Consider the following 18,676-nt stretch of genomic DNA (forward strand, 5'->3'; position numbering starts at 1 on the left):
CCCTGGAGTGTCTCTCTCTCTGTTGCCCAGGCTGGAGTGTGGTGGTGCAATCTCTGCTCACTGCAGCCTCCACTTCCCGGGTTCAAGTATTCTCCTGCCTCAGCCTCCGCAGTAGCCAGGACTACAGGTGCGCACCACAACGACTGACTAATTTTTGTATTTTTAGTAGAGACAGGGTTTCACCATGTTGACAAGGATGGTCTCCAACTCCTGACCTTGTGATCCGCCCACCTCGGCCTCCCAAAGTTCTGGGATTACAGGCATGAGCCACCGCGCCCAGCGTAGGTGGGCTTAATTATATATAGCGCCTCCCAGTGGTAGGCCTTTACCTCAATCTCATTGCCTGAATGTCATATTGTAAATTCCCTCAATGTTTCTTCTAGCATGAGGGTGATGATCTTCCCCAGTTTGTAGTGCAGATACCAATTCTCTTTTCTTTATTTTCTTCTTTTGAATGTCCTTTAGGCAGGAATTTTGAGGAGGACAAAGTCAAGCTCATATTCTTGCACTGGAAGTATCAAGCCCAAATCTTAACTAAACTGAGTTCATATCCTGGTTCTGCCACTTACTAGCAGTGTGATTTTGAGTATATTCCTTAATTTCTTTGAGCTCGATTTCCTCATCCATAAAAATGGGCACAAAAATAACATCTATCTATTAGGGTTGTTGGAAAGATTGTATGAGAGATAACATAAGAAAAGCATTCAGAGACTTAGAGCCAGGTGTGGTAACATGTGCATCTAGATACTCAGCTGCTCTGGAGGCTGATGTGGGAGGACTTGAGCCTGGGAGTTCAAGTCCAGCCTGCACAACATAGCAAGACACCTGTCTCTACCAAAAAAAAAAGTAATTAAAAAAAGCACTTAGAATAACTTAGCTTCTGATGTTGCTTCTAATAATAATAAATTATATTAATATTTTATTACTATTTATTACTGCTGCTTATGATAATAATAAATATTACTATAATAATATTTATCTCCTTCCTAGATGTAAAAGGCTTATACATTTGGGTTAAAATTTTCTTTCAAAGAAACTTTTGTCTTCAAGGGAAATTTTGCTTATATCAAGTCTTATGTGTTTTTCATTCTTAAAGACAAAATCATATTCCCTACATAACCTGGAAGCAACTGAGCTCACAATGAGTCATTGATTTCCATTTATTGTACCCCTACTGTGTACTAAGCACTTTTCTGGGTGCTGAATTATTAGAAGCTAAGGTAAAACACCAAACAAAAAGGGAAAGGTAACTGAACAGGTTACAAAAACAGTTTTTTGCTTTTTATGGGGACACAAAAACAACAAAGATAGGATATGACTTTGTGGAAACATGTCCCTTTGGCTAAGTATTGTGTGGAGAAACACAGGGGTTAAGATTGTTGGTAAGAAAAACACCTGCACATAACAAGAAGTTTCAATCCAGAACAGCTTCTAAGGAACAATTATAGTAATAAAATGTTGCAATTTTTATATGGACTATATGATGCAAGAACTCATGTACTAAGAAGGAGGTTTTCAAGAGTGTTAAAATCTAACGTATGCAGTTACCTAACAATTTATAAGCAGAAGTCTTAAGAAATAATACCACAAGAGGCCGGGCATGGTGGCTCACACCTGTACTCCCAGCACTTTGGGAGGCCAAAGCGGGTGGATCACCTGAGGTCAGGAGTTTGAGACCAGCCTGGCCAACATGGCAAAACCCCATCTCTACCAAAAATACAAAATTAGCTGGGTGTGGTGGCAGGTGCCTGTAATCCCAGCTACTGGGGAGGCTGAGGCAGGAGAATCGCATGAACCCAGGGGGTGCAGGTTTCAGTGAGCTGAGATCACGCCATTGCATTCCAGCCTGGGTGACAGTGCAAAACTCCATCTCAAAAAAAAAAAAAAGAGCCAGGCGACATGCCCTACCCAAGTTCCCCAATAGAGGCCAGAAAACAATTTAAAACCTTTTCTTCTGTTCTCTAATCTCTCTAAAAATCTGTCTAGAAGACAGACAAGGAAAATAAGACAAAGGAGTGAAATAATTAGCTGGTAACATAGGAGTATTTCTCCCTATGACTAACAACTCAAAAAAGGGAACAGAAAAGGCTCCAACTCTGACCCATTAGATTCTATTCAAATGTTTGCTGTTTAGCTAACAGCAGCTGGAAACTGAGTTATCCCTACATGGATCATTGATGCATAGGTTTACGTCATTAAAACTTCTCACTACCAGTGGCTAAAACTTATAACTACTCTATGGCTATCCTAGTTGATTCCTACTTTAATTTTTCACAGGTAGAGCTGTGTTTCATCTGAAGTATACCCTTAGAAATAAGAGTTTTAGAGTGCAAATAAACTTAAATGAAAGAAAGTAAAGCTCAGAGTTACTCTTTCTGATAACGGCCTTGCTCCTGGTTTACTTCCTTCTTATTTTTTTTTCTAGTCTGATCCTTTGTCTACTTTTAGTTTTCTATCTTAAAACCAAGTCTCATCTGGCATTATCCTTCTCGCTTCCTCTTTTAGAAAATAATCAGAAATAACCAAATATTTAAAATCATTGTTGGCTGGGCTCAGGGGCTCATGCCTGTAATCCCAGCACTTTGGGAGGCCAAGGCGGGCGGATCACGAGGTCAGGAGATCGAGACCATCCTGGCTAACACGGTGAAACCCCGTCTCTACTAAAAATACAAAAAATTAGCCGGGTGTGGTGGCAGGTGCCTGTAATCCCAGCTACTCAGGAGGCTGAGGCAGGAGAATCACTTGAACCCGGGAGGCAGAGGTTGCAGTGAGCTCAGACTGTGCCATTGCACTCCAGCCTGGGAGACAGAACAAGACTCCATATCAAAAACAAAACAAAACAAAACAAAATGAAGAAATAATCCCACAGAGTCAAAACCTGTTACCCTGTTGTTATGTTAAGTCTCTTGTACTCTATTCTTGTTATAGATTATATGGTTTTCAGAGGCAGAGAACATTTACTATTTCTTTCCTCTTTCCTTTTTTTTTTTCCATCTTTCATCCTCGCTTTTTTTTTTCTTTTTTTCTTTTTTGTGGTTCTAAGTGAATACATTGCAGCTGTACTTAAAGAAACTAGGGACTTTGAAAATGTACTATCAGACATAGGCCAGTCCTGGTGGCCCATGTCTGTAATCCCAACAATTTGGGATGCTAAAGCAGGCAGATCACTGGAGCCCAGGAGTTTGAGCCCAGCCTGGGCAACATTGGTAAAACCCTGTTCTCTACTAAAAATACAAAAAATTAGCTGGGTGTGGTGGCGTGCACCTGTAGTCCCATCTACTCAGGGGCTGAGGTCGGAGGATCGCCTGAACTCAGGAAGTTGAGGCTGCAGTGAGCCGAGATCATGCCACTTCACTCCAGCCTGCACAACAGAGTGAGATCCTGCCTCAAAAAATAAAAAGAAAAATATACTATCAGGCATCAAACAATAAAATATATTTATACCCCAAAGTCCAGCAACTTTGGGAGTAAGAGCTTTTAATCCTTTAAAGGCCAAGACATACCCTGGCACTTAGGTATAAATGGATTGACAAAGCAATTTCATAGTCTACGTCTGATCCAACTAAGAAAATTCTCTAAAGTCTCAGCTGAAATTATACATTTAAAAACAATTATTTCAGTTCTTTGCTGTATCTACTGAGAGAATGAAGACCATTCTTGGCAATCAGACTATTGACATTCCAGAAAATGCAGACATCACTTTGAAAGGATGCACAGTTATTCTGAAGAGCCCCAGAGGAAGTTAGGGAGGGACATCAATTACATCAATGTAGATGCATTCTCCTTGGAAAAGAAGAGGTGCTAGGTTGACAAATGATTGGGAAATAGAAAGGAAGTGGCTACTGCTTGCACTATTTGTAATCGTGTACAGAACATGATCAAGGGTGTTACACTGGGCTTCCATTACAGGATGAGGTCTGTGCATACTCCTTTCCCCATCAACTTAGTTATCCAGGAGCATGGGTCTTTTGCTGAAATCCACAGTTTCTTGGGTGAAAAATACATCTGGAGGGTTTAGATGAGGCCAGGTATTGCTTATTCAGTTATCTTAAGTCCAGAAAAATGTATTAATCTTTGGAGGAAATGACATTGAGTTTGTTTCAAATTCAACTGCTTCGATTTAGCAATCCGTAACAGTTAAAAACAAGGATAACAGAAAACTTTCAGATGATCTGTATGTCACTGAAAGAGGAACAGTTTAGAAGGCTGATGAATAAGATCTAAGAGTTGTCCAGCTACAGAAACAAGATACTGTATGGTTGCTAAGACCTGTTTGTGATATTTTAATGATGCATTAAAAGACCTCTATTATAGCTGGGCTTGGTGGTGCATGCCTATAGTCCCAGATACGCAAGAGGCTGAGGTGGGAGGACCGTTTGAGCCCAGGAGGTTGAGGCTGCAGTAAGCCGTGATCCTGCCACTGCATTCCAGCTTGGGCAACAGAGTGAGACTGTCTCAAAAAACAAAAACAAACAAACAAAACCTCCCAAAACAATTATTTTAGTATGTAACACATGTATGTGGTAAACAACTAAGAAGGTGTCAAAGAGTATTTTTAAGTCTTCCTCCATTCTGGTCCTCCCAACTACTACAACCCATTCCTAGAAGTAATCACTATGCCAGCTCCTAAGGAATCCTTTCAGGATTATTCTGTGTATATACAAGCATTGTGTGTGTAGATGTTCTTTCTCCAAAATACACAAATGAAAGCACACTACACCTATTTTTCTGCCCTTTCCTTTTAAACTTAGTATCTTTGTTTCACTATTTTTTAAAAACTACATAACATAAAAAATAACACAACATAAAATTCACCCATGATTCAATTACCTCCCACCGGGTCCCTCCCACAACACGTGGGAATTCAAGATTCGGGTGGGGACGCAGCCAAACCATATCATTCCACCCCTGGCCTCCCAAATCTCATGTCCTCACATTTCAAAACCAATCATGCCTTCCCAACAGTCCCCCAAAGTCTTAACTTATTTCAGCATTCTACTGGTACCAATTTACTGTATTAGTCCATTTTCACGCTGCTGACAAAGACATACCCGAAACTGGGCAATTTACAAAAGAAAGAGGTTTAATTGGGCTTACAGTTCCATGGCTGGGGAAGCCTCAAAATCACAGCAGAAGGCAAGAAAGAGCAAGTCACATCTTGCATGGATGTCAACAGGTAAAGAGAGAGAGCTTGTGCAGGGGAACTCCTCTCTTTAAAACCATCAGATCTCATGAGACTTATTCACTATCATGAAAACAGCACGGGAAAGACTTGCCCACATGATTCAGTTACCTCCCACTGGAGTTTCCCTCCCACAACATGTGGGAATTCAAGATGAGATTTGGGTGGGGACACAGCCAAACCATATCAACCATCTTAACTGATGTTTTTGAGACAGTCTCGCTGTCACCCAGGTTGAAGTGCAGTGGCATGATCATGGCTCACTGAAGCCTGGACCTCTCAGGCTCAAGCGATCCTCCCATCTCAGCCTCCCTAGTTGCTGAAACTAAAAATTACCACACCTAGGTAATTTAAAAAGTTTTTTGTACAGATGGGGTCTCACTATGTTTCCCAGGAAGGTTTCAAACTCCTGGGCTCAAAAGATTCTCCTGCCTTGGCCTCCCAAAGTGTTGGCATAAGCCATCACACCCAGCCCCATCTTAACTATTGTTAACTGTACAGTTCAGTATATATTCATGTTGTTGTACAGTCAATCTCTAAAGCTTTTTCATCTCAAAGAACTGAATCTATATCCATCAAACAACTCTTCATTTCCCCCTATTCCAGCCCTTAACAACTACCATTCATGGCCGGGCGCGGTGGCTCAAGCCTGTAATCCCAGCACTTTGGGAGGCCGAGACGGGCGGATCACGAGGTCAGGAGATCAAGACCATCCTGGCGAACACGGCAAAACCCCGTCTCTACTAAAAAATACAAAAAACTAGCCGGGCGAGGTGGCGGGCGCCTGTAGTCCCAGCTACTCGGGAGGCTGAGGCGGGAGAATGGCATAAACCCGGGAGGCGGAGCTTGCAGTGAGCTGAGATCCGGCCACTGCACTCCAGCCTGGGCGACAGAGCGAGACTCCGTCTCAAAAAAAACAAAAAACAAACAACAAAAAAAACCAAAAACAACTACCATTCACTTTGTTTCTATGAGTTTTGACTGGTCTAGATAATTCATATAAGTGGAATCATACAGTATTTGTCTTTGACTGAGTTATCTTCCTTAGCATAAGGTCCTCAAGATACATGCATGTTGTAGCATGTGTCAGAATTTCCTTCCTTTTTAAGTCTGCATAATATTCCATTGCACACATATATGACATTTTGTTTACCCATTTGTCTATTAAGACATTCATTTCATTGTTTCTGATTGCTGCATAACATTTCATTGTAGAGATGTTCCACAGTTCAGTTAATCAGTCTCCTACTAATAGATTCAAGTTACTTCCAATTAAACTCATTTTCTAACATGCTGTAACAAATTACCACAAACTTGATGGTTTAAACAACATAATTTATTATGTTACAGTCTAGAGGCAAGGAGTCCTAAAATAAAACAGTTGGCAGACCTGTGTTCCTTCTGTAGGATCTAGGGGAGTGTTACAGGCTAAATTGTGTCCCCCAAAATTCATATGTTTAAGTTTCAATCCCCAGTACCTCAAGATGTGGTTGTATTTGGAGACAGAGCCTTTAAAGAGTAATCAAGTTAAAATGAGGTTTAGTAACCTAGGGGTGGTTCTAATATAGGTGGGCCCTAGTCTAATATAGGTGGGCCCTAATCCAATATGACTCATATTCTCATAAAAAGAGATTAGGGCCACATGTAGTGGCTCATGCCTATAATCCCAGCACTTTGAGAGGCCAAGGCAAGAGAATCACTTTAGGTCAGGAGATTGAGACCAGCCTGGGCAACATAGCAAGACGCCATCTCTACAAAAAAAAAAAAAAAAAAAAAAAAATAGCTAGGCATGCCTATAGTCCTAGCAACTTGGGAGGTTGAGGCAGAGGATTGCTTGAGCCCAGCAGTTCAAGTTTACAGTGAGCTATGATCATACCACTGCATTTTAGCCTAGAGGGCAGAGCAAGATCCTGTCTCAAAATAAATAAATAAATAAATAGATAAATAAATAAACAAATAAATAAATAGAAGAGATTAGGACACAGATACCACCCAGAGGAAAGACCATGTGAAAACAGAGGGAGAGGACAGCCTTCTACAGGCCAAGAAGGTCAGCCTCAGAAGAAATCAACCCTTGCCAACACATTGATATTTGACTTTCAGCCTGCAACTCTATGAGAAAATAAATATTTGTCATTTAAGCGATCAGTCTGTTTAAATGGCTTATACTTGTTATGGTAGCCCTAACTATTTTTAGGAGAATCAGTTTCTTTGCCTTTTCTGGCATCTAGTAGCTGTCTGCATTCTTCGGCTCATGGCCCCCTTCTTCTATCTTCAATATCGGTAAAGGTGGATTGAGTTCTTCTCCTATCGCATCAATCTGACTTCCTTTCCTGGGTTCTTCTTCCACTTTTTTTTCTTTTTCTTCTTTTAACTTTTAAGTTCCCAGGTACATGTGCAGGTTTATTATATGAATAAACTCATGTCACAGGGGTTTGCTTTACAGATTATTTCATCATCCAGGTATTAAGCCTAGGACTCATTAACTATTCTTCCTGATCCCCTCCTTTGCATCCTCCACTCTCTAGTAGGCCCTGGTGACTGTATTCCCCTCTATGTGTCCATGTGTTCTCATCATTTAGCTTCCACTTATAAGAACATGTGGTATTTGGTTTTCTGTTCTTATGTTAGTTTACTAAGGGCAATAGCATCCAGCTCCATCCATGTTCCTGCAAATGACATGATCTTGTTTTTTTCTTTTTATGGCTGCATAGTATTTCGTGGTATATATGTACCACATTTTCTTTATCCAGTCTATCATTGATGGGCATTTAGGTTGATTCCACGTCTTTGCTGTTGTAAATAGGGGTGCAATGAAAATATACATGCATGTGTCATTATGATGGAATGATTTATATTCCTTTGGGTATATATCCAGTAATGGGATTGCTGGGTCGAATGGTAGCTCTGTTTCTTTGTTTTTGTTTTTGAGACAGAGTTTCGCTCTTGTTTTCCAGGCTCAAGTGCAACGGCACGACCTTGGCTCACTACAACCTCCACCTCCTGAGTTCAAGCGATTCTCCTGCCTCAACCTCCCGAGTAGCTGGGATTATAGGCGCCCACCACCAAGCCCAGCTAATCTTTTGTATTTTTAGTAGAGACAGGGTTTCACCATGTTGACTGGGCTGGTTTTGAACTCCTGACCTCAGGCCTTGGCCTCTCAAAATGCTGGGATTATAGGTGTGAGCCACCGTGACGGCAGTAGTTCTGTTTTTAGCTCTTTGAGGAATTGCCACACTACTTTCCACAATGGTTGAACTAATTTACACTCCCATTAACAATGTATAAGCATTCCATTTTCTCCACAATCTCCTCAGCATTTGTTATTTTTTGACTTTTTAATAACAGCCATTCTGACTGCTGTGAGATGGTTATCTCGCTATGGTTTTGATTTGCATTTCTCTAATGATCAGTGATGTTGAGCTTTTTTTCATATGATTGTTGGCAACATGTATGTCTTCTTTTGAAACGTGTCTCTTCATGTCCTTTGCCCACCTATTTTTTTGAGGCAGAGTCTCACTCTATCACCCAGGATGGAGCGCAGTGGCGCAATCTCAGCTCACTGCAACCTCTGCATCCTGGGTTCAAGCAATTCTCTTGTTTCAGCCACCGTGATTACAGGAGCGTGCCACCATGCCCAGCTAATTTTTGTATTTTTAGTACGGACAGGGTTTTGCCATGTTGGCCAGGCTCATCAGGAACTACTGACCTCAGGTGATCCACTCGCCTTAGCCTCCCAAAGTGCTGGGATTACAGCTGCGAGCAACTGTGCTCAGTCTCCTTTGACCACTTTTTTTCTTTTTTTTTTTTTTTGAGACAGTCTTGCTCTGTCCCCCAGGCTGGAGTGCAGTGGCAGGATCTCAGCTCACTGCAACATCTGCCTCCCAGGTTCAAGCAATTCTCGTGCTTCAGCCTCCCAAATTGCTGGGATTACAGGCATGTGCCATGATATGCCCAGCTAATTTTTGTATTTTTAGTAGAGACAGGTTTCACTATGCTGGCCAGGCCACTCTTGAACTCCTGGCCTCAAGTGATCCTCCCACCTCAGCCTCCCAAAGTGCTGGGATTACAGGTGTGAGCCACCGTGTCTGGCTCTTTGGCCCACTTTTAAATGGACTTTTTTGTTTTTTTTTCTTGTATATTTGTTTAAGTTCCTTATAGATGCTGGACATCAGACCTTTGTTAGATGCATAGTTTGTAAACATTTTTTCCCATTCTACAGGTTGTCTGTTCACTCTGTTGATAGTTTCTTTTGCTGTGCAGAAGCTCTTTAGTTTAATTAGACTCAACTTTTGCTTCTTCACAATTGCTTTTGCCATCTGTGTCATAAAATCTTTGCCTGTTCCTATGTCCAGAATGGTACTGCCTAGGTTGTCTTCTGGGGTTTTTATAGTTTTGGGTGTCCCTCTTCTACTTTAACAGCCTTTGTGACTGATTATGTTGCATCCTGCCCTGATAATCCAGGGTAGTCTTCCTATTTTAAAGCTATACATGATTAGCAACCTTAATTCCTCCTTTACTATGTTAAGATAACATATTTACACGTCCACAGCTGATTAGAATGAGGACTCTACTGGGGGCCATTATTCTGCCCACCACTATAATCTTCTTCTTCTTTTTTTCTTGAGACAGTCTCTCTGTGCCGTCCAGGCTGGAGTGCAGTGGCACGATCTCGGCTCACTGCAACCTCCGACTGCCGGGTTCAAGCGATTCTCCTGCCTTAACCTCCCAAGTAGCTGGAACTACAGGCGCCTGCCACCATGCTCAACTTTGTATTTTTAGTAGAGACAAGGTTTCGCTATGTTGGCCAGGCTGGTCTTGAACTCCTGACCTCATGATCCGCCTGCTTGGGCCTCCCAAAGTGCTATAGGCATAAGCCACCGTGCCAGACCCATAATCTTCTTTGAAAGCTTTACTGGGGGGAAACAATTGTTTTCTAGAATCCAATATTTACACCAATAAACTGGGAAGCAAAAAATTAATTGTGATGGGAAATACAACACTATAGTTATATACTTTGCACATAAAGAGGATTGTAAAACTTAATATCAGCCACAGAAGGTTTGAAATAGCTTTTTCTGGAGAGGTGATGATTTGGATTTAACCCACTCATAGTATTTTACATAGGCTTTTTTTTGTGATAAATGGTACAGATTTGCAAATTGTCTAGTATTAGGGGTACAATCTGTGGTTACTGAATTTAACTGAGTCAATTTGAAAATTTAAATGAGAATAAATTGAGTGGTTCCTTCTACTAGGCATCCACAGTTCTCTGTGCACACATTTTCTAACTTTTAACTCACTACTGTAATTATTGCTATACAGGTTCTTTATTCATTGCCAGGGCCTGGCACACGGTAAACATTCAATAAATGTTCAATGAATAAGTGACTTAGTATTAGTTGTTGCGATTCTTCCTTGTTGCTATAAAAATAATATAAAGTGAAGATAAGTTATAATCTTTGTATGTAGGTATAATTAAGAGACCAACAGTCTTCACTCCCCTGAACACATGATATTTGTTCCTTAATTAGTAATAGTAGTAACAGCTCCTACTGGAAGAACCAATTGTTACATGCAACACTGCCTTCCTTGGGCTCCAGATCAACATGGAAGCTTTGAGCCAAAAGAGCATCTTCATTTCTCAGAGCCTCTTAGCAGCTTGGCCTGTCAGTGGCTAAGAGAGACAAGATACTCATGCCACATTACTCCCTAACTCTGGCCCGCAATTAGCCTATTTCATTTGCAAAGGTATTGCTACTCTTCACTCATTGCACGTAACACACAACTGTGTTATGGTAAGCATCATAGGCTTGTTTCTCCACTCACTGTGCCCTTCAGAAGGAACACATCTCTCAGTCCAAATCTCACCCATCCTTCAAAGCACCAGTCAAATCCCAGAATTTCAGGAGGCTTCAAAATGATGACTTCAGCCCCACTAAAGTAGGAGCTCCCTTCTGAACCTTCCTTAGGTAGGCAGAGGTTGGCAAACTATAGCCTGTGGGCCAAATGTGTCCCATGGCCTGTTTTTATATGGCCAGCAAGCTAAGGATGGCTTTTGCATTTTAAAAAGTTTTTTTTTCTTTTTCTTTCTTTTTTTTTTTTTTTAAAAAAAAAGGACAAAGAATGTGCAACAGAGACTGTATGTGGATTTTGACATCTTTAGGTGAGGCCTGAAATATTTAATAACTGGCCCTTAACAAAAAAAAAAAAAAAAAGATTGCCAATTCCTGGCCTAGAGCACACAATTCAGCCTAATGACAAATTGCCCAGAACTGTTCTCTAATCTGTGGATAGTCTTGTCTCCCTGTGGCAGTTTCTGTTGTCTACCCAACAGTCATCTCTAACCTCTTTTACCTACCAGTCCTAGTACTCAGGCTGACAATGCCTTTTCAGCTTAGCCTCCCTGAAGCCCAGAACAGTCATATATCCTAATCTCAGTCTCCAAGGCTTGAGGGCAAGTCTGCTGTGGGCTTGTGGGAAAAGTTTTCCACCTTGACAAAGGAGATTTGAGAAAACAGATTGCCCTTCCTATGCCTTTGGATGCAGTTATGCAGATCTGATATCTACAGCTGTGACACCCATTTTGTGACCTCAAAAAGAGAGGCCCAAGGACAAAAGGAAGTAAGGTAAAGATGGTAGAGCAGACGGACAGAACTCAGAACCTTGACAACTGCATTAGTCACTGTATCAAGTCTATAACTGCCTTGCTCCTGGCCTTCTCATCTTAAAAATTATCCCACTTTTAATGTGGTGTTCTGGTACTTTCAAAAGAAAGAATCCTAAATCTATAAGTACATTTTGTGTGCTTGGAGAGTAAGGCCCACATCTTCTATGTCTGCACTTCTATAGTATGCACAGGGGTGTAATTGTTGGAATCCAATTATTTTATGAGTAATTACTTTGGATAAAATTTATCACCCTTAAACTTTGAAAAGATACCTGAGTGTACAAAAGCAACTGAGGAGGCCAGCTTCTATGAAGGTAACTTTGATGGACAGGTACCATAAGTAAAGCATTTCAGATTTCTTATCTCATTCAATACTTGGCTGGGCGCAGTGGCTCACGCCTGTAACCCCTGCACTTTGGGAGGCGGAGTTGGGTGGATCACCTGAAGTCAGGAGTTCGAGACCACCCTGGCCACCATGATGAAACCCCATCTCTACTAAAAATGCAAAAAATTAGCTGGGTGTGATGGCAGGCGCCTGTAATCCCAGCTACTCAGGAGGCTGAGGCAGGAGAACTGCTTGAACCCAGGAGGCAGAGGTTGCAGTGAGCCGAGACTGCGCCACTGCACTCCAGCCTGGACAACAAGAGCAAAACTCTATCTCAATCAATCAATCAACCAATAAAATACTAAAACAACCCAGTAAGGTTACACACTCCAAATTCATATGAATGAAATCTAAGTGGCAGGGTAGAGATTTTAATTCAGGCTCTTATAGATATACTTTTTCACAGTATCTCTCCTTGTCCTTCTAAGTCTTCTATTGCAACTAACAGTGATAAGATTTAAAGATTTTGCTTATCATTCTTTGAATGTTCACTTAATCACATCTCAGATTCCATACAAATGCCACATTACTTGCAGCTGCAAATTCACACCCTCACACAGAGATAATCTGAATATTTACTTTAAAAAAAAAAAAAAAACAGGCCGGGCGCCGTGGCTGAAGCCTGTAATCCCAGCACTTTGGGAGGCCGAGACGGGCGGATCACGAGGTCAGGAGATCGAGACCATCCTGGCTAACATGGTGAAACCCCATCTCTACTAAAAATACAAAAACCTAGCCGGGCGAGGTGGCGGGCGCCTGTAGTCCCAGCTACTCCGGAGGCTGAGGCAGGAGAATGGCGTAAACCCGGAAGGCGGAGCTTGCAGTGAGCTGAGATCTGGCCACTGCACTCCAGCCCGGGTGACAGAGCTCCATCTCAAAAAAAAAAAAAAAAAACCAAACCCTGTCCTCTCCTTGAGGTAGTTTTGTTTGTTTGTTTGTTTGTGTTTGTATTTTTTCCCTTCTCTTTTTCTAATATAATCAGCTTCCCTAAAAGGGCATGTTTCTGAAATGAGAGAAAAAAATCCTCCATGCAGTGATTCTCAGTGTGGTCTCCAGACCAGCAGAATCACCTGACAACTTGCTAGAAATGCAAATTCTTGGGCTCCACCCCTGATCTACCAAATAAAAATCTGGTGTAGCACCCAGAAATGTGTTTTTCCAAAGCTCTCTAGGTAATTCAGATATAAATTAAAGTTTCAGAACCACTGGTCCAAAGCATTTGCTTCTGTATATAGCATTTAAAACACTGCATTAAAACTAGAATGGTGGAATCATACCATTCCTATGAAAATAGTCAGGCAGTGGGTCTCCAACTTCCAATGACTTCTCCAGGCACTGAAGAAACAGTTTCTCTACAACTAAGTTGAAATAAGAGATAAACATCTTCTCTATTATACATATTTGACTCAGATACAAAAACAGACTTAATATTCTAAAATGGTAAGTCTACAATTAAAATAAGTATGAAGTAATTTCTGCAACTTAAGATTAATACAGCACCACAATTAAATCACTGCTGCTTGTGGAGAGATAACATTTATTTTAACATCAGAGCTTGGAGGGAAGAAAAAGAATCAGTGGTTTAAACTCAATTTGGAAATTAGAGATCCCCAGTAGGAAAGCTTTACAACCCAGTTTCCTATCCAGTCTGTAAAATAAACAGGGAGGACTTGGGATTCAACCTCTCCCTGGCAGATAATTTGCTGAGAGTAAACATGCACTGTATCATTTGTCAGGGCTCTAAGGAACTTCTAACCCTAGTTTAAGGAAGAATCATGGATACCAAGAGGAAATCAGAAATACACTAAAAAATCATTCCTTGAAAGGGAAGAAGACTTTGCTGACCTTAATTCCTATCACAGATTTCACTGAACCCAAATGCGGTTTGGTTTCATAATTTAACCTATGAAAGACAGAAATAGTTGAAGCTGAAGAGAAAATAGCAATGGGGGACCTGGAACAAAGTCTAATTGTGATTAATTAAAAATTAGTGTCTTCTAAAGACTACCAGAAGATGAAGAACAATAAATTTACAAATATCAGAAATAAGGGAGCAGGCCGAACGTGGAGGCTCACACCTGTTATCTCAGCACTTTGGGAGGCTGAGGTGGGCAGATCACCTGAGGTCAGGAGTTCCAGACCAGCCTGGTCAACATGGTGAAACCCTGTTTCCACTAAAAATACAAAAAATTAGCCAGGCATGGTGGCGGGCACCTTGTAGTCCCAGCTACTCAGGAGGCTGAGGCAGGAGAATCACTTGAACCCAGGAGGTGGAGGCTTCAGTGAGCCTAGATCGTGCCACTGTACTCCAGCCTGGGTGGCAGAGTGAAACTCCATCTCAAAAAAAAAAAAAAAAAGAAAAGAAAAGAAATAAGGGAGCAAAGGAGACTATGCTGGAAGAATTTGAAACCAGTTTAGAAAAATCAATTAATTGGAAACAAGCAGTACAAAGATCATTTAGAAATTTATATGTAGATACTGAATTATGTTTTCTCACAGAAACATTCCTAACCAATGCTTAGATTCCTAAACTAGCAACTGATACCAAAACTACCAAGAGCAAAGTGAGGTTATCTCCAGTGAGATGTAAAAGCAGTCATTCATATGTACAGGTTATTCGGTTTACATAGAGGGCTACTACTTGTATTTGATCAACACCTAGATAGTGTAAAATGCACACTAAGTTAGGTACTATGACAGATTCTGAGAAGTAATTATCCACAAAAAAGAACAAGTTAATAAACAAGTTTATAAAGACAGGGAAAAGCCAAGGAGCCAGTGGTAGATGTTCACTCCTGTCAGAAAACCCATGAAAAGAACAATGAGAAAAAAAAATGGCAACAGCATCTCAGAACTTCTAGACCTAGAATATCAGGACACAAAAAAAGAAGCTCTTAGAGTTATGTGTCTAGTTGCCAATTAAATGGCCAAGGAGAATTGAAATGTAATTCATAGAGAGGCTGGTTTGTCTCTCCTTAGGCAAACCAAATATTATATTATTTTCCATTCTGAGTTAGGCTTCTGCTATTAACAAATAGCAGATTTGTTAACAAATAGCTGCCTATTTCTCTCCTGTTCTGTGTAGGAGTTTTATTTATTTTATTTTTATTTTTAGAGACAGGGTCTTGCTCTGTTGCCCAGGCTGGAGCGCAGTGGTGCCATACTGGCTCACTGCAAACTCCATCACCAGGGCTCACACAATCCTTCCACCTCAGTCTCCTGAGTAGCTGAAACTACAGGCCACATGCCACCATGCCCAGCTAATTTTTTGATTTTTTTTTTTTTTTGGTAGAAATGGGGTCTCCCTGTTGCCCAGGCTGATTTCAAACTCCTCGACTCAAATGATCTTCCCGCCCCATCCCAGAATGCTGGGATTACAGGCATGAGCCAACATATCCAGCCCTGTGTAGGAGTTTTTAAAAGATCAGTCCTGTCAACTTCATGAGGTAACAGCAGGCTGGCAAAACAAGGAGATACTGCAAGGTTAACTCTGTGTGTGCTGAAAGCACTAATTCTTTTGACCTCCATTCACTTGTAAATCACCTTACATATTATTTTTACAGTTTTTAAAACTGTAGCATTCTAGTTATTTATTTCCCTCCTCAGACCAATATATGAGAGCTATCTGTGATTTAAATACAACCATCAACTTCCCCCAGCCCCTGCCACACAAACACTTAACAAAAAAAATCTGTGTAGCTTGATTTGGGACCTGGGCTATGAAAGTGAATTAGGTTTTGGAGATGCTAAGGTGTGTATCATGTAATATGATCACTGCATGTGTGCAAAGAGGTGGAGTTCTGTTATTTCCTTACAGAATGAAGGTTTGAAGAGCAAAAGGCAGCTATTTTAGAGAAACTAAGGAACTTCAGAAAGGCATTTGAAGAAAAGAAAACACTGAGTAAGAAAGGAGAGAAAAGCATCCCTTGAACATTTGTCTGGGGATGTATGCCAGGAAAGAAAGACAAGTTCAGAAAGATCACTGTTTCTTAGACTACCAAGGTAGGTGTCAGATGATTGTGAAAAGAGCCTATTTCCTCGCAAGTAAAGAGCTCTATTCCTTCTTTAATAAGAGCTGAAAGATTTAGCTCTAGTATTAGAAGAGGAACTTAGATTGATATCAAGGAAGGCTAGAGATACCTAAAATTAAGATCTACCAGGCTGAACTGGGGGTAAAGTGAGTGATGGTCTTGTATTTGTAACTAATTTCCTATATAGCATTCTGACCACAAGATGTCCTCACACTGTAGCAAGGTCATTTTTGTATTCTAATTGATTAAGTGCACTATGATGAGAGAAGCTGCCTAGAAGGAACTAAGTGAAAGCTTGTACACCTCAGGTATAATCTTTCAGAGATTCATTCCCTATTCTTTGGAGAAACAGTTATACCAATGATTAAAACTATCTGAGAATATATCACCAGAATAACTCTCTAGGGCTCTTCCCTGATCTAAACCCTTGACGTGTACTAAAAACTCACAGTCAATTTTGGGTACAGCAGAGGTAGTACCTACCCCTCAAGATCCTTGAATCCATAAAATTGTTAAAGATGAGAGAAGCTCAATTTTGTCCTAGTCTGCCTTTCTTCTCGGTCACTCACATTTCAGTAGCCAACACTATAGTGAGGTTGCCAAGCCCCTTGGGGGAACCCTAATGGAGGCAGAAGACAAGGTACTCACATAAAATTTAGTTCCCAGCTGGGTGCGGTGGCTCATGCTGTAATTCTAGCACTTTGGGAGGCCGAGGAGGGCAGATTGCCTGAACTCAGGAGTTTGAGAGGAGCCTGGGCAACAAGGTGAAACCCCATCTCTACTAAAATACAAAAAATTAGCTGGGTGTGGCAGTGTGCGCCTGTAGTCCCAACTACTTGGGAGGCTGAGGCAGGAGAATTGCTTGAACCTGGGAGGCAGACGTTGCAGAGTGCCAAGATCGCGCCACTGTGCTCCAGCCTGGGCAACAGAGCAAGACTCCATCTCAAAAAAAAAAAAATTTCAGTTCCCACCAGAGAATTCTTGGAAGAAGCTGTGTCACATATTGGTCATGGGCCTGCAGAATCCTCCCCGTTCCCCTGGATGGGGAGAAAAACAGGCAGATTTTTTAGTCCCTCTCATCCAGCATCATGGAAAATAACCTAGAAAAGTGGGACTTTATGGAATGCTAATAGAGGTAGCTCAGAGCTGATTACAGGTTGAGCAATGTCAGGAAATAAGTAAAGGGATAAGAGTAGAAATGTTTCAAAAAATTCTAGCCACAAAATAGCAATGCCCCAGAGCCAGAGAACAGAGGAGTGAGAGTGTTTAAAGAGAGATGTTTCTCAAAGAAATGAACATTTCTCTAAACTAGTTTCCATCTTAGGAAAACGATTTTGGAGATGAATTCAGAAATTGCTTCAAGGAACAGATTCCAGAGAGATGGTCAATACAAGGGGTGTTACCTACTAAACCATAATTGGGAGGTGTCATGAGAACCACTGGGGTGAAAAATTCCCAAAAGCTAAAGGGGGATCTTAGTAATCTAGGGGCTTCAGTGATCAAGGAATACCTCCTACTATTAAGAGTGTTGGTTGCCCGAAATCCAAACCAACCATACCTTAAAAAGCAGCTTGCTGGTAAGTCGAAGCTCAAGTTTGAAGTAGGGCTTCAGAGATAGCCACAAGGCTGTCTCCTTATAGTGTCCCTTGCCTGGGATGCTTTGTGTCTTTATGGAGGCCAAAGAGAAACACCTTGGGTCCTTAAGCTTTAGGCCAAAGGGAAGATTCAGGACACTAATTTAGCCCTAAGTAACAAAAGCAAGAGACGAGAGACCCAAAATAGGAGAGCATCAAGGAAGAGATGAAAGATCAGGGAACTGCCAAGTCACAGGAAAGAATTACCCTACCCAGGGCAAGAGATTAACAGAGACCCTTGTGAATAAGACCCCCTAATTATTGCCAAAGAAAAGAGTTCCTCTGAAAAGAAAATTGCAGGAAAGAATAAGCTGCTTTTGACAACGTTTTTTTCTCAGAAATAAGATGAAGTGCAGGAAGGTTGCCTGCAGAAATCAAAGTCTGTCTCGATCTCTGCACAGAGTGCAGGCCCAGTTGAAACCAGAACTCTCTTCACAGGCAGTAGGAACAGATACTAAAGCATAGGTCTTTATGACAGTCATTGGCCTGATCCTAGAAAAAAACCTGGAGCTTAGGCATGGACTTCTTGCATGGGATACTGGTCAGTACTACTTTTTTTTTCAGGTTTGGTTTTAGGATAGGACCTTGGGTCCCATCCTAGCTTTATGTCTATTAAAAACAAAACTATTCCTTTCAGGCCCGCAATTCTAGGAATTGATCATAATTATGTTAAATGACATTTTCCCAATATTACTCATTGCAGCATTTATTATAATAACGATATCCTGGAGACTGGTTAAATACATTATGGTATATCTCTATAATGGAATACTA

General features: G+C 41.1%; 1 protein-coding gene and 1 pseudogene across 3 annotated transcripts in view; one reads left to right on the forward strand and one right to left on the reverse strand.

The window, feature by feature from the left end:
• The window catches only part of SSH2 (slingshot protein phosphatase 2), a 321,074-nt gene that overhangs the window by 236,957 nt on the left and 65,441 nt on the right, over positions 1-18,676 (reverse strand). The gene's annotated exons all lie outside the window — the stretch shown is intronic.
• On the forward strand, positions 3,363-4,217 carry LOC105510862 (annotated as a pseudogene).

This window comes from Colobus angolensis, unplaced genomic scaffold (genome assembly GCF_000951035.1).
Source record: "Colobus angolensis palliatus isolate OR3802 unplaced genomic scaffold, Cang.pa_1.0 Scaffold193, whole genome shotgun sequence".
Classification (NCBI taxonomy): Eukaryota; Metazoa; Chordata; class Mammalia; order Primates; family Cercopithecidae; genus Colobus; species Colobus angolensis.